The sequence below is a fragment of the Salvelinus alpinus genome, chromosome 19 (genome assembly GCF_045679555.1).
Source record: "Salvelinus alpinus chromosome 19, SLU_Salpinus.1, whole genome shotgun sequence".
Lineage (NCBI taxonomy): Eukaryota > Metazoa > Chordata > Actinopteri > Salmoniformes > Salmonidae > Salvelinus > Salvelinus alpinus.
In genome coordinates this window covers 23,999,095-24,011,561 of record NC_092104.1, presented here as the reverse complement: position 1 = coordinate 24,011,561, position 12,467 = coordinate 23,999,095, and positions in this window count along the sequence as shown.

The window sequence follows — 12,467 nt, the reverse complement described above, 5'->3', positions numbered from 1 at the left end:
GTCAATTTATCTCTTATTTTGCTTTAATCTATGGCTGGGTCCCAAATGGCACCCTATTACATATACTGAACTACTTTTGACCAGAGCTCCTATGAGCCCTGGTCAAAAGTAGTGCACCCTACAGGGAATAGTGTGCTATTTGGGATGGAGCCTACAGTATGTACTCATCTATAGAGGAGTTATTGTGTTTCTCCTACAAGGCGCTTAATGTAAATGAAGGGTGAATACATTTATCCATAAATTAGTTATTCTATACACAGTATTAAAATGTTGCAGGATAATAAAATGTACTTTCTCCAATTGTTTACTCTTGCCTTTGCACTACCTATGGAGGCTTTAGTCACAAGGGAGAATCAGGTATTTTCTTTATACACTGAATACAAATATAAACGTAAAGTGTTGGTCCCATGTTTCATGATCTGAAGTTAAAGATCCCAGAAATGTTCCAAATGCACAAAGAGCTTCTTTCTCTCAAATTTTGTGCACAAATTAGTTTAAATCCCTGTTAGTGAGCATTTCTCCTTGCCAAGATAATCCATCCACCTGACAGGTGTGACATATCAAAGCTGATTAAACAGCATGATCATTACACAGGTTCATCACCGCAGGATGGTCTGAGACCAGCCAGATAATTCAACTATGGGTTTGCACAACTGAAGAAATTCTACATAAACTGTCCGAACCTCGTCTCAGGGAAGCTCATCTGCATGCTTGTTATCCTCCCCAGGGTCTTGACCTGACTGCAGTTCGGCGTCTTATCCGACTTCAGTGGGCAAAAGCTCACCTTCGATGGCCACTAGCACGCTGGAGAAGTGTGCTCCTCATGGATCAATCCCGGTTTGGTCTACGCTTTGGTCTACTTCTTACGACGGCCGTGACAGAACATCCCACCACCAAGGGACCAAGCAGCGTGGTGAAAGGGACTCCTGGACATGGGAGGAGATCCTGGACGGTAAGGGACCCTGGAGGCAAGCTGGGGAGTATCGCCGTCCAAGGGAGGAACTGGAGGCAGCTAAGGCAGAGCGGCGGCGATATGAGGAGGCAAGTCAGCGAAGCATGCACGAGAGGCAGCCCCCAATAATCTTTTTGGGGGGGCACACGGGGAGATTGGTGGAGTCAGGTTATAGACCTGAGCCAACTCCCCGTGCTTACCGTGGAGAGCATGTGACTGGTCAGGCACCGTGTTATGGGGTGATGCGCACGGTGTCTCGAGTGAGCATTCACAGGCCGGTGTGCTCTGTGCCAGCCACATGCATTTGCCGGGTGGAATTGAACGGGTTGTGCCAGAACGGGTTGTCCCAGCTCTGCGCTCGAGACCTCCAGTGCGCCTCCACGGCCCAGTGTATCCGGTGCCAGCGCCAAGAACCAAGCCTCCAGTATGTCTCCCCAGCCTGGTGAGTCCTGTGCCTGCTGCTAGAACCAGGCCTCCTGTATGTCTCCCCAGCCTGGTGAGCCCTGTGGCAGCTCCACGTAACAGACTGCCCATACGTCTCCTCACTCCAGTGATAATCCATGGCAAGAAGCCTCCAGTGATGATCCATGGCACGAAGCCTCCAGTGATGATCCATGGCAAGAAGCCTCCAGTGATGATCCATGGCACGAAGCCTCCAGTGATGATCCATGGCAAGAAGCCTCCAGTGGTGATCCATGGCACGAAGCCTCCAGTGATGATCCATGGCAAGAAGCCTCCAGTGACGATCCATGGCATGAAGCCTCCAGTGATGATCCATGGCAAGACGCCTCCAGTGATGATCCATGGCACGAAGCATCCAGTCATGATCCATGGCACAATAAAAACAATAAACAATACAAAAACAACCGTGAAGCTTTTGGCTATAGTGCCACAAACAAAGACAACTACCCACAACCAAAGGAGGGAAAAAAGGCTACCTAAGTATGGTTCCCAATCAGAGACAACGATAGACAGCTGTCCCTGATTGAGAACCATACCAGGCCAAAACATAGAAATACAAAATCATAGAAAAACAAAACATAGAATGCCCACCCCAAATCACATCCTGACCAAACCAAATAGAGACATAAAAAGGCTCTCACTGGTCAGGGCGTGACAGTACCCCCCCCCCCCCCCCCCAAAGGTGCAGACTTCGGCCGCAAAACCTGAACCTATAGGGGAGGGTCTGGGTGGGCATCTATCCGCGGTGGGGGCTCAGGTTCGGGACGCAGACCCCGCTCCACCACTGGCTCATACCCACTTTGGTGGCACCTCTGGTGCGGGGACCCTCGTCGCCGACACCGGACCAGGGACCCTCGTTGCGGGCCCCGGACTGGCCACCTCGTTGCGGGCCCCGGACTGGGAATATATAATGATCAATCGCCTCCAGCGATGGTCTCCAGTCCGGAGCCTCCAGCGACGGTTCCCAGTCTATCGTTGTCTCTGATTGGGAACCATACTTAGGTAGCCCTTTTTCCCTCCTTTGGTTGTGGGTAGTTGTCTTTGCTTGTGGCACTATAGCCTTAAGCTTCACGGTTGTTTTTGTATTGTTTATTGTTTTTGTCGGCGTCATTCTAAATAAAAGGAATATGTACGCTCACCACGCTGCGCTTTGGTCTACTTCTTACGACGGCCGTGACAGAGTGGGACAACATTCCACAGTCCACAATCAACAGCCTGATCAACTCTATTCGAATGAGATTTTGCACTGCATGAAGCAAATGGTGGGCACACCAGATACTGACTGGTTTTCTGATCCACACCCCTACCTTTTCATTAAGGTATCTGTGACCAACAAAGGCATATCTGTATTCCCAGTCAGTTGAAATCCATAGATTAGGGCCTACTGAATTTATTTCAATTGACTGATTTCCTTATATGAATTGTAACTCATTAAAATCTTTGAAAGTGTTGAATGTTGCATTTATATTTTTGTTCAGTGTAGTTTTTTCACCTGTCTCAGCATTATCTGCATCCCAAATGGAACACTATCCCCTGTATAGTGCACTAATTCTGACCAGTGGCCATTGTCTTTTCTGGTGATCCATTGTAACATTGGACATTTGTTCCTGCTGTAACCGTAAAAAAAAGCCATATTACAACCTATGTGTTGTGATAATTGTGTTGTTTGTTCTATAACCTGTTAGTTCATATGCCTTGCGACAGTGATATATAAGCCTAAAGGCAGATACAATTAGAAGACACAGTGGCAGAATAAATTCAACCACACCTATGTTTCATAACAAAACTGGATAGCAACCTCTGTCCAGTGAAGTCCACAAAGCATATTGCATGTACAGTACAGTTACATGAACTACAGCATGGTCAAGCAAGTTAATGTTTCCAACATTTTCGGACCACTCAACAACTATTAATGTGGAGAGTTACCGCAAGTCACAAAGAAAACAGGAGCTACATCCACTATTCCAGCACCATTTCAACTTCAACATTTCAACATCATCAAATCACCTCTGCTTAGTCTAATACAGTGACAACTAAAAGATACCAAAATGATTTAGTCCAATCAATGTAAGCTAAATATGATATGGCTGTCCATGGTTCTGATTTCTGTGTGTGCGCATGTGTGTGCGCGTGTGTGTTTGCGTGCAAGTAGAAAACATGTTGATTCACCCTACTTGTAGAGAAACTCCAATGCCATCCTCTCTTTCAAACGGTATATCACTGTTACGTCCGTCGTTGAATGAGTGAGACCAAAGCGCAGCGTGGAAAGTGTTCATGATCATTTAATAATGAAACACAGATAAAACAACAAAACAATATAAACGAACGTAAAGTTCTGCAGGGCTCTCAGCTACTGTGCAAAAACAACTTCCCACAAACTAGGGTGGAAAAACAGGCTACCTAAGTATGATTCCCAATCAGAGACAACGATAGACAGCTGCCTCCGATTGGGAACCATACCCGGCCAACAAAGAAATAGAAAACTAGAATGCCCACCCAAATCACACCCTGACCTAACCAAATAGAGAAATGAAAAGGCTCTCTAAGGTCAGGGTGTGACAGTACCCCCCCCCCCCCCCCCCAAAGGTGCGGACTCCGGCCGCAAAACCTGACTCTATCAGGGAGGGTTCGGGTGGGCATCTAGCCTCGGTGGTGGCTCCGGTTCGGGGCGTAGACCCCACTCCGCTTGCTGATCCCTCCGCTTCCGTGGAACCGGACCGTGGATCGTTGCCGGAGGCTCCGGACCGTAGATTGTCGCCGAAGGACCAGACTGTAGATCGTCGCCGGGGACTCCGGACCGTGGATCGTCGCCAGAGGATCCGGGAAGTGGGTCGTCGCCGGAGGCTCCGGACCGTGGATCGACGCCGGAGGCTCTGTACTGCCGACCGTCGCCGGAGGCTCTGGACTGCCGACCGTTGCCGGAGACTCTGGACTGCGGACCGTCGCTGGAGACTCAGGACTGCGGACCGTCTCAGGAGGTTCCATACTGTGGACCGTCTCAGGAGGTTCCGGACTGTGGACCGTCTCAGGAGGTTCCGGACTGTGAAACGTCGCCGGAAGCTCTGGACTGGAAACTGTCGCCGGAGGCTCTGGACTGCCGACCGTCGCAGGAGACTCTGGACTGCGGACCGTCTCAGGAGGTTCCATACTGTGGACCGTCTCAGGAGGTTCCGGACTGTGGGCCGTCGTTGGAGGTTCCTGACTGTGGACCGTCTCAGGAGGTTCCATACTGTGGACCGTCTCAGGAGGTTCCGGACTGTGGACCGTCTCAGGAGGTTCCGGACTGTGAAACGTCGCCAGAAGCTCTGGACTGGGAACTGTCGCCGGAAGCTCTGGACTGGGAACTGTCGCCGGAAGCTCTGGACTGGGGACTGTCGCCAGAAGTTCTGGACTGTGGAAACGCACTGGAAGCCTGATGCGTGGGACCGGTACAGGTGGCACCGGGCTGATGACACACACCTCAGGGCGAGTGCGGGGAGGAGGCACAGGACGTACTGGACTGTGGAGGCGCACTGGAGACACAGTATGTATGGCCGGCTCAGGATATACTGGGCCGTGGAGATGCACTGGAGGTCTGGAGCGTAGAGCTGGCACAATGCGTCCTGGCTGGATGCTCACTTTAGCCCGGCAAGTAAGGGGCACTGGCACAGGACGCACTGGGCTGTGAAGGCGCACTGGAGACACAGTGCGAAGAACAGGCACACGTTGTACCGGAATGGTGACACACACCCCAGGGCGAGTGCGCGGAGGAGACACAGGACTCACCGGACTGGGGAGGCGTACCGGAGGCCAGATGCCTGAAACCGGTGCACATGACACCGAACTGGTGTCACGCTCCTCAGCACGCCCCCTCTGCAGCGTTCTCAACGCCAGTACCTCTCTCCGGAATCTTGCGTCGAGCTCCTCACTCGACTCCCTGACTGGCTCTGGTTTACCCCTCGGCTCTGCCGACCACTCCGTCTGCTCCCCCCCATTTCTGGTCTCGTCGCCATTCCTCTCTCGCTGCCTCCGCCTGCTTCCATGGCAGGGTCTTGGTCCACTCCTGGACATGCTGCTTGGTCACTTGGTGGTGTGAAGTTCTGTTACTTCCGTCGTTGAATGAGTGAGACCAAAGCGCAGCGTGGAAAGTGTTCATCATAATTTAATAATGAAACACCGACAAAACAACAAAACAATATAAACGAACGTAAAGTTCTGCAGGGCTCTCAGCTATTGTGCAAAAACAACTTCCCACAAACTATGGTGGAAAAACAGGCTGCCTACGTATGATTCCCAATCAGAGACAACGATAGACAACTGCCTCCGATTGGGAACCATATCCGGCCAACAAAGAAATAGAAAACTAGAATGCCCACCCAAATCACACCCTGACCTAACCAAATAGAGAAATAAAAAGGCTCTATAAGGTCAGGGCGTGACAATCACTCTGTCATACAGTAGACGCTTTTAGTTTTTGTTGTCCTAGGCTACCTGGCTAAAATAACTTCCATTCATGGACAACGTTAGCTGGTTAACATTAGCCTTCTACAGCTACATACTGAAATTCAATTCTCTCGGGCCGGAGGCACAACAATGTATGAATTAATGGAAGGATCAGAATCCCTGTTATAATCATTGGCCAGTACAGAGAATTAAGTAAAACCACAAGTCCAAATCTCTATCCATGGCTAATTTAGGAAAGGGACAATTGTAGCTAGCTAGCTAGTTAGCCACAGGAGGACAACAACACAACGAGATGCAACAATTCAAGTTCAATTCAAGTTCAATTCAACAATTCAACAATTCAAAACAAATCTGCTCTCAATGGGATTTGATAGGAGTTACACCAACATCCATGCTGGCTTCCATTGACACTCTTTTTTTGGTGAGCCAGGACCATTCACAGTTGAGCTCGCTCAGTTTAGCTCAACGCTATACTTTTTTTTATCAAGGGAGGCCAAGTGCTCAGCTTGCTTCCCTTGCCTTCAATGCTACGGGCGGCAACGATGTCATACTGGTTTGGACCAGACAGCATCAGTTAGCTGGCCTACACGTAGAGAGATAGAGGGGCGCTGTTTTTCTCGCTCGGATGCTTTCTCCCGTGAGATACATTCAGCCTCTTGCAAATTGAAGGAAGATTATGAAACACAGAGACAAAAGATAATTTTGGGTTTTTGAGTTTTCTTGGTCAATTTTTTTGGGGAAACCTGGCTTTTTTTATTGAACCTTTATTTAACTAGTTAAGTCAGTTAAGAACAAATTCATATTTACAATGACAGCCTACACCGGCCAAACCCGGACGACGCTGGGCCAGTTGTGCACCCGCCCTATGGACTCCCAATCACAACCGGATGTGATGCAGCCTGGATTCCCTCGGCATCCATGAATACACACTACTGATGCTGGGTTTCTTTCCTTCTTGGTCTAGTAGGCCTGTTGACGTGCCTAGAGGAATTTATTGGAGCTGGGAGCCGGGAGCACCGGAGTGCATGCACACAAACAAACACACACACTTCATGACAAAGTGAAATAGAGGGGAAATGACACAGAGCGTATTTTCATAAATCTCCCTGCCTGTTGGCATAGTAGCTCTGTGCTGTCAGCAGGCTGTCTCCTTAGTTTAACCATCAGACACACATAAACCAGACAACACACTGTGCCCTGCATACAGGATGGACAGAGTGAGAGAGCTCATCCACGGGCTGCTGGGGGGAAGTGGGATATGAATGGCTACAAAGTCAGGTTCTTCAGTTTGGAAAAACAGAGGGTTTAAGCTCTCATTCTCTCAAATGATTCATTTCTAAACAAAAGAGCTCCAACTCCTACTGTTCCTGAGTCATTTCACTCTATTGGAGGAGAAATGATTTAGACTGCTCCAGTGTAATAGGCCTACTCTCCCCCCTCCTTCTTGTCTTTCATATCTCCACAGTTTACCTTGCTCAATGCTAGCACAGAGCGACTGGCTGCATACACTTTTCCAGTGAACTTATTAAGTAACTGCAGGGCCACTACCACCGACATGGTTTCCTCACAGTGGGACAGATTGGTAGACTAGACTCATGACAGGGCTTCAAATGGAAGACAAGAGGGAGCTCAGATATGTGACTCAGTATGAAGAGGTCACAAGGGCTGGTTTGTCCCCCTTTCCCTTCCCTCCCCTCACCGCCATCTCCCTCACCAACATTAATTGTAAACATATGATCGACGCTGCTGCTGCAGATGTGGAGCGCCTCCACTCCCCCTTTACGACCAGTTCCAGGTTGTGTCCCAAATGGTATCATATTCCCTATATGGTGCAGTATTTTTGACCAAAGCCTGGTCAAAAGTAGTGCACTGCATAGGGAATAGGGTGCTATTTTGGACACAGACCGAGTGAGCTGCCTCTATCTAGCCAGAATCCAAACAGAAATATGAAGAAAAGGCTTGTTTAGAGCGCTACAGGGGGGGCGGGGGGGGGGGCTCAAATTGAAAGTGACAGCTTGCTATAATATGGCACCTGTAATGTGATTAGGCCAGCATGGCACTATTTCTATAAACCCAGAGAGCACTACTCAGACTGGTTGGGACTACATCCCAAATGGCACCCTATTCCCTATGTAGTGCACTACTTTTGACCAGAACCCCATAAACCCTGGGAATGCCAAACACACTCAATCTCTTACCACTAAAAGGGGACAAAAGGATGGATTTTTCCCCACAATCTTGTTTATCTTGCAATGCTTCATGCTTTGAGAAGAATTGAGATTATGTTTTAGTTGAATCATAACTCCTAGAGGGGAATTGCAAAAACATGTGGACGAGGGCAGGTTTTACTGGGTTTAGTACATTGTGAGCCAACAACAGAGAGGGAGGAGAGAGGGAAGTAGAGTACTATGGGAAAAGGATTAGGTCAGGCATTATCAGAAGCTTTGCTGGTCCGAGTCAGTATGTCAGTGCCTGCGATGTGAATGAGAAATGACATGACAATGATATCACCAATGTGAGGTTTCTCATTGTGAAATGGAGCTGATCTTACGTCTCATGAAGTTGAAACTCATTGTTATTATATAAACAATATTAGGAGGGTGTTCTTAATGTTTTGTACACTCAGTGTAGATACTATTTGATTTGTAAAGGTATGTAGTTGAGGATGGGAAAAACATAAATAGTGAAATTAATGCAGGGTGGGAGAGATAATATATGCCATTTTGCAAGCACTTTTATCCAAAGTGACTTACAGTCACGTGTGCATACATATATTAAGTATGGGTGATACTGGGAATCAAACCCACAACACTGACGATGCAAGCGCCATACTCTACCAACTGAGCCATACAGGGAGGGAGGACAAGGACATACAGGGATGGTGGGAGTCCATGGATGGAGGGCTGGATAGTTTGTATCCCTTTCCTGTAGTCAAATGACTAGTGGCCTCATATAGGTGGAAAGTTATATCTTTCATAACTTCATAATTAATAAACAGATTTTTTTTTAAAGACGGAAATCTGGTGTTTCTACGTCAAACGGTTTTGTTATATTTCAGTCTTCTGTGATGTATATAAAGTGTAATATTGGGATGCAAACTCAAAATGTAATACATTATATCTGACATGGTACAGGTATCTTATTTTTTAAAGTCCATAACCATGTGTGTGAGGTGTATACTTTGCTTTCAAAGTACATTTGTTTAAGTCTACCAAGAAACACTCTGTGTGACCCTGATTTAGCCCACTGCAGTAAAAGGTTTTAAGTAGAACTGAGCGACTGGAAAGAGTATGGGGAATACAGAGAGAGAGAGAGCATTGCAAAAAAGTGAGAGACAGAATGGACCTTGGCGCTAAAACCAGCAGGAAATTCAACAGAAATTCTTCAAAAGTCTGAGGCTGACAGTGAAAAATTGTCAAATTATAAAATTGAGCTGGAGAAATAAAAATAAGAATTATTATAGTTGGCACGCACGAGGGAAGCAAGAGCCCAGGGCTGCATTTCCAAATGAGCCGTCACCGATTGAGAGATCTGGGCTTCAGCTATGATTTAGTGTGGAAGGAGAGTGCGTGAGTACTCTAACCTTCACAATTAAGTTTTTTTACCCCAGGAATTCCCTGACTATCACTTTAGCGATGACAGGATGAAAGATGGGGAAAGGGGGACTGACGGACTTGAGCATGGACTTGGCTGGGCTAGGAAACGAAGGGATGGCAAACAGCAGCGTGAGAGGGTATTGGGACTGTGTTGCACTGCCAAACACAGTAAAATTGAAAAGCCTTGTAATTCCTCAACTGTGTTTATAAATGTGTCAACGAGCAGGGAGATAGAGTAATGTTGCCATCTTTCCTTGCCTTTTGCCCCTTTTATATACCTCCCTCTCCCTCTCCCTCCAAACTGAAATGTGAATAAGTCTTTATTTTTATTATTACGCCGTGCCAGATGTCAAAGCCTACAGCATGTGGATCACCACAAAAGCATGTATGTTAGCCATCATTCTCCCCCTGTACCCCCAACTAAGTAGACTTAATGAGTGACTCCATCTCCCTCTCTCTCCTCTTGCTCCCTCTTTCTTCCCTTGGCTTTGAGTTAAAGAAAAGCCTGTCAAGGGGAATCAAGTCAAGCCAAAGACATCGTTGAGCATATGTGACAGGCAGAAAGCAACTAAAATGGCCTTATAATGAAACTAATAATGGTGTGGGTAAGCATAATTGACCAATGCTGGCTGGGGAGTATTGAGAAAGGGAGCCGATTGAGTCGCAGAGGACGAGATGGAACAGAAGGGAAGGTGGAGTGGCTCTAAGGCCGGCTGTCTCTCTGTGGGCCAGCCCCGACCTGTATCTAAATCAAATCAAATCAAATTTATTTATATAGCCCTTCTTACATCAGCTGATATCTCAAAGTGCTGTACAGAAACCCAGCCTAAAACCCCAAACAGCAAGCAATGCAGGTGTAGAAGCACAGTGGCTAGGAAAAACTCCCTAGAAAGGCCAAAACCTAGGAAGAAACCTAGAGAGGAACCAGGCTATGAGGGGTGGCTAGTCCTCTTCTGGCTGTGCCTGGTGGAGATTATAACAGAACATGGCCAAGATGTTCAAATGTTCATAAATGACCAGCATGGTCAAATAATAATAATCACAGTAGTTGTCGAGGGTGCAGCAAGTCAGCACCTCAGGAGTAAATGTCAGTTGGCTTTTCATAGCCGATCATTAAGAGTGTCTCTACAGGCAGAACAGTTGAAACTGGAGCAGCAGCACGGCCAGGTGGACTGGGGACAGCACGGAGTCATCATGCCGGGTAGTCCTGAGGCATGGTCCTAGGGCTCAGGTCCTCCGAGAGAGAGAAAGAAAGAGAGAAAGAGAGAATTAGAGAGAGCATACTTAAATTCACACAGGACACCGGATAAGACAGGAGAAGTACTCCAGATATAACAAACTGACCCTAGCCCCCCGACACATAAACTAATGCAGCATAAATACTGGAGGCTGAGACAGGAGGGATCAGGAGACACTGTGGCCCCATCCGATGATACCCCCGGACAGGGCCAAACAGGAAGGATATAACCCCACCCACTTTGCCAAAGCACAGCCCCCACACCACTAGAGGGATATCTTCAACCACCAACTTACCATCCTGAGACAAGGCCGAGTATAGCCCACAAAGATCTCCGCCATGGCACAACCCAAGGGGGGGGGGGGGGGGTGACTCCCGTCAGTGACTCAACCCACTCAAGTGTCGCACCCCTGCTAGGGACGGCATGAAAGAGCACCAGTAAGCCAGTGACTCAGCCCCTGTAATAGGGTTAGAGGCAGAGAATCCCAGTGGAGAGAGGGGAACCGGCCAGGCAGAGACAGCAAGGGCGGTTCGTTGCTCCAGAGCCTTTCCGTTCACCTTCACACTCCTGGGCCAGACTACACTCAATCATTTGACCCACTGAAGAGATGAGTCTTCAGTAAAGACTTAAAAGTTGAGACCGAATCTGCGTCTCTCACATGGGTAGGCAGACCATTCCATAGAAATGGAGATCTATAGGAGAAAGCCCTGCCTCCAGCTGTTTGCTTAGAAATTCTAGGGATAATTAGCGTCTTGTGACTGTAGCGTACGTGTAGGTATGTACGGCAGGACCAAATCGGAAAGATAGGTAGGAGCAAGCCCATGTAATGCTTTGTAGGTTAGCAGTAAAACCTTGAAATCAGCCCTTGCCTTAACAGGAAGCCAGTGTAGGGAGGCTAGCACTGGAATAATATGATCAAATATTTTGGTTCTAGTCAGGATTTTAGCAGCCGTATTTAGCACTAACTGAAGTTTATTGGAAAAAAAGCTGTCCTTGAAACAGTCTTGATATGTTCGTCAAAAGAGAGATCAGGGTCCAGAATAACGCCGAGGTCCTTCACAGTTTTATTTGAGACGCCTTTACAACCATCAAGATTAATTGTCAGATTCAACAGAAGATCTCTTTGTTTCTTGGGACCTAGAACAAGCATCTCTGTTTTGTCCGAGTTTAAAAGTAGAACGTTTTCAGCCATCCACTTCCTTATGTCTGAAACACAGGCTTCTAGCGAGGGCAATTTTGGGGCTTCACCATGTTTCATTGAAATGTACAGCTGTGTGTCATCCGCATAGCAGTGAAAGTTAACATTATGTTTTCGAATGACATCCCCAAGAGGTAAAATATATAGTGAAAACAATACTGGTCCTAAAACGGAACCTTGAGGAACACCGAAATGTACAGTTGATTTGTCAGAGGACAAACCATTCACAGAGACAAACTGATATCTTTCCGACAGATAAGATCTAAACCAGGCCAGAACTTGTCCGTGTAGACCAATTTGGGTTTCCAATCTCTCCAAAAGAATGTGGTGATCGATGGTATCAAAGGCAGCACTAAGATCTAGGAGCACGAGGACAGATGCAGAGCCTCGGTCTGACGCCATTAAAAGGTCATTTACCACCTTCACAAGTGCAGTCTCAGTGCTATGATGGGGTCTAAAACCAGACTGAAGCATTTCGTATACACTGTTTGTCTTCAGGAAAGCAGTGAGTTGCTGTGCAACAGCTTTTTTTTTTTTTTTTGAGAGGAATGGAAGATTCGATATAGGCCGATTAGTTT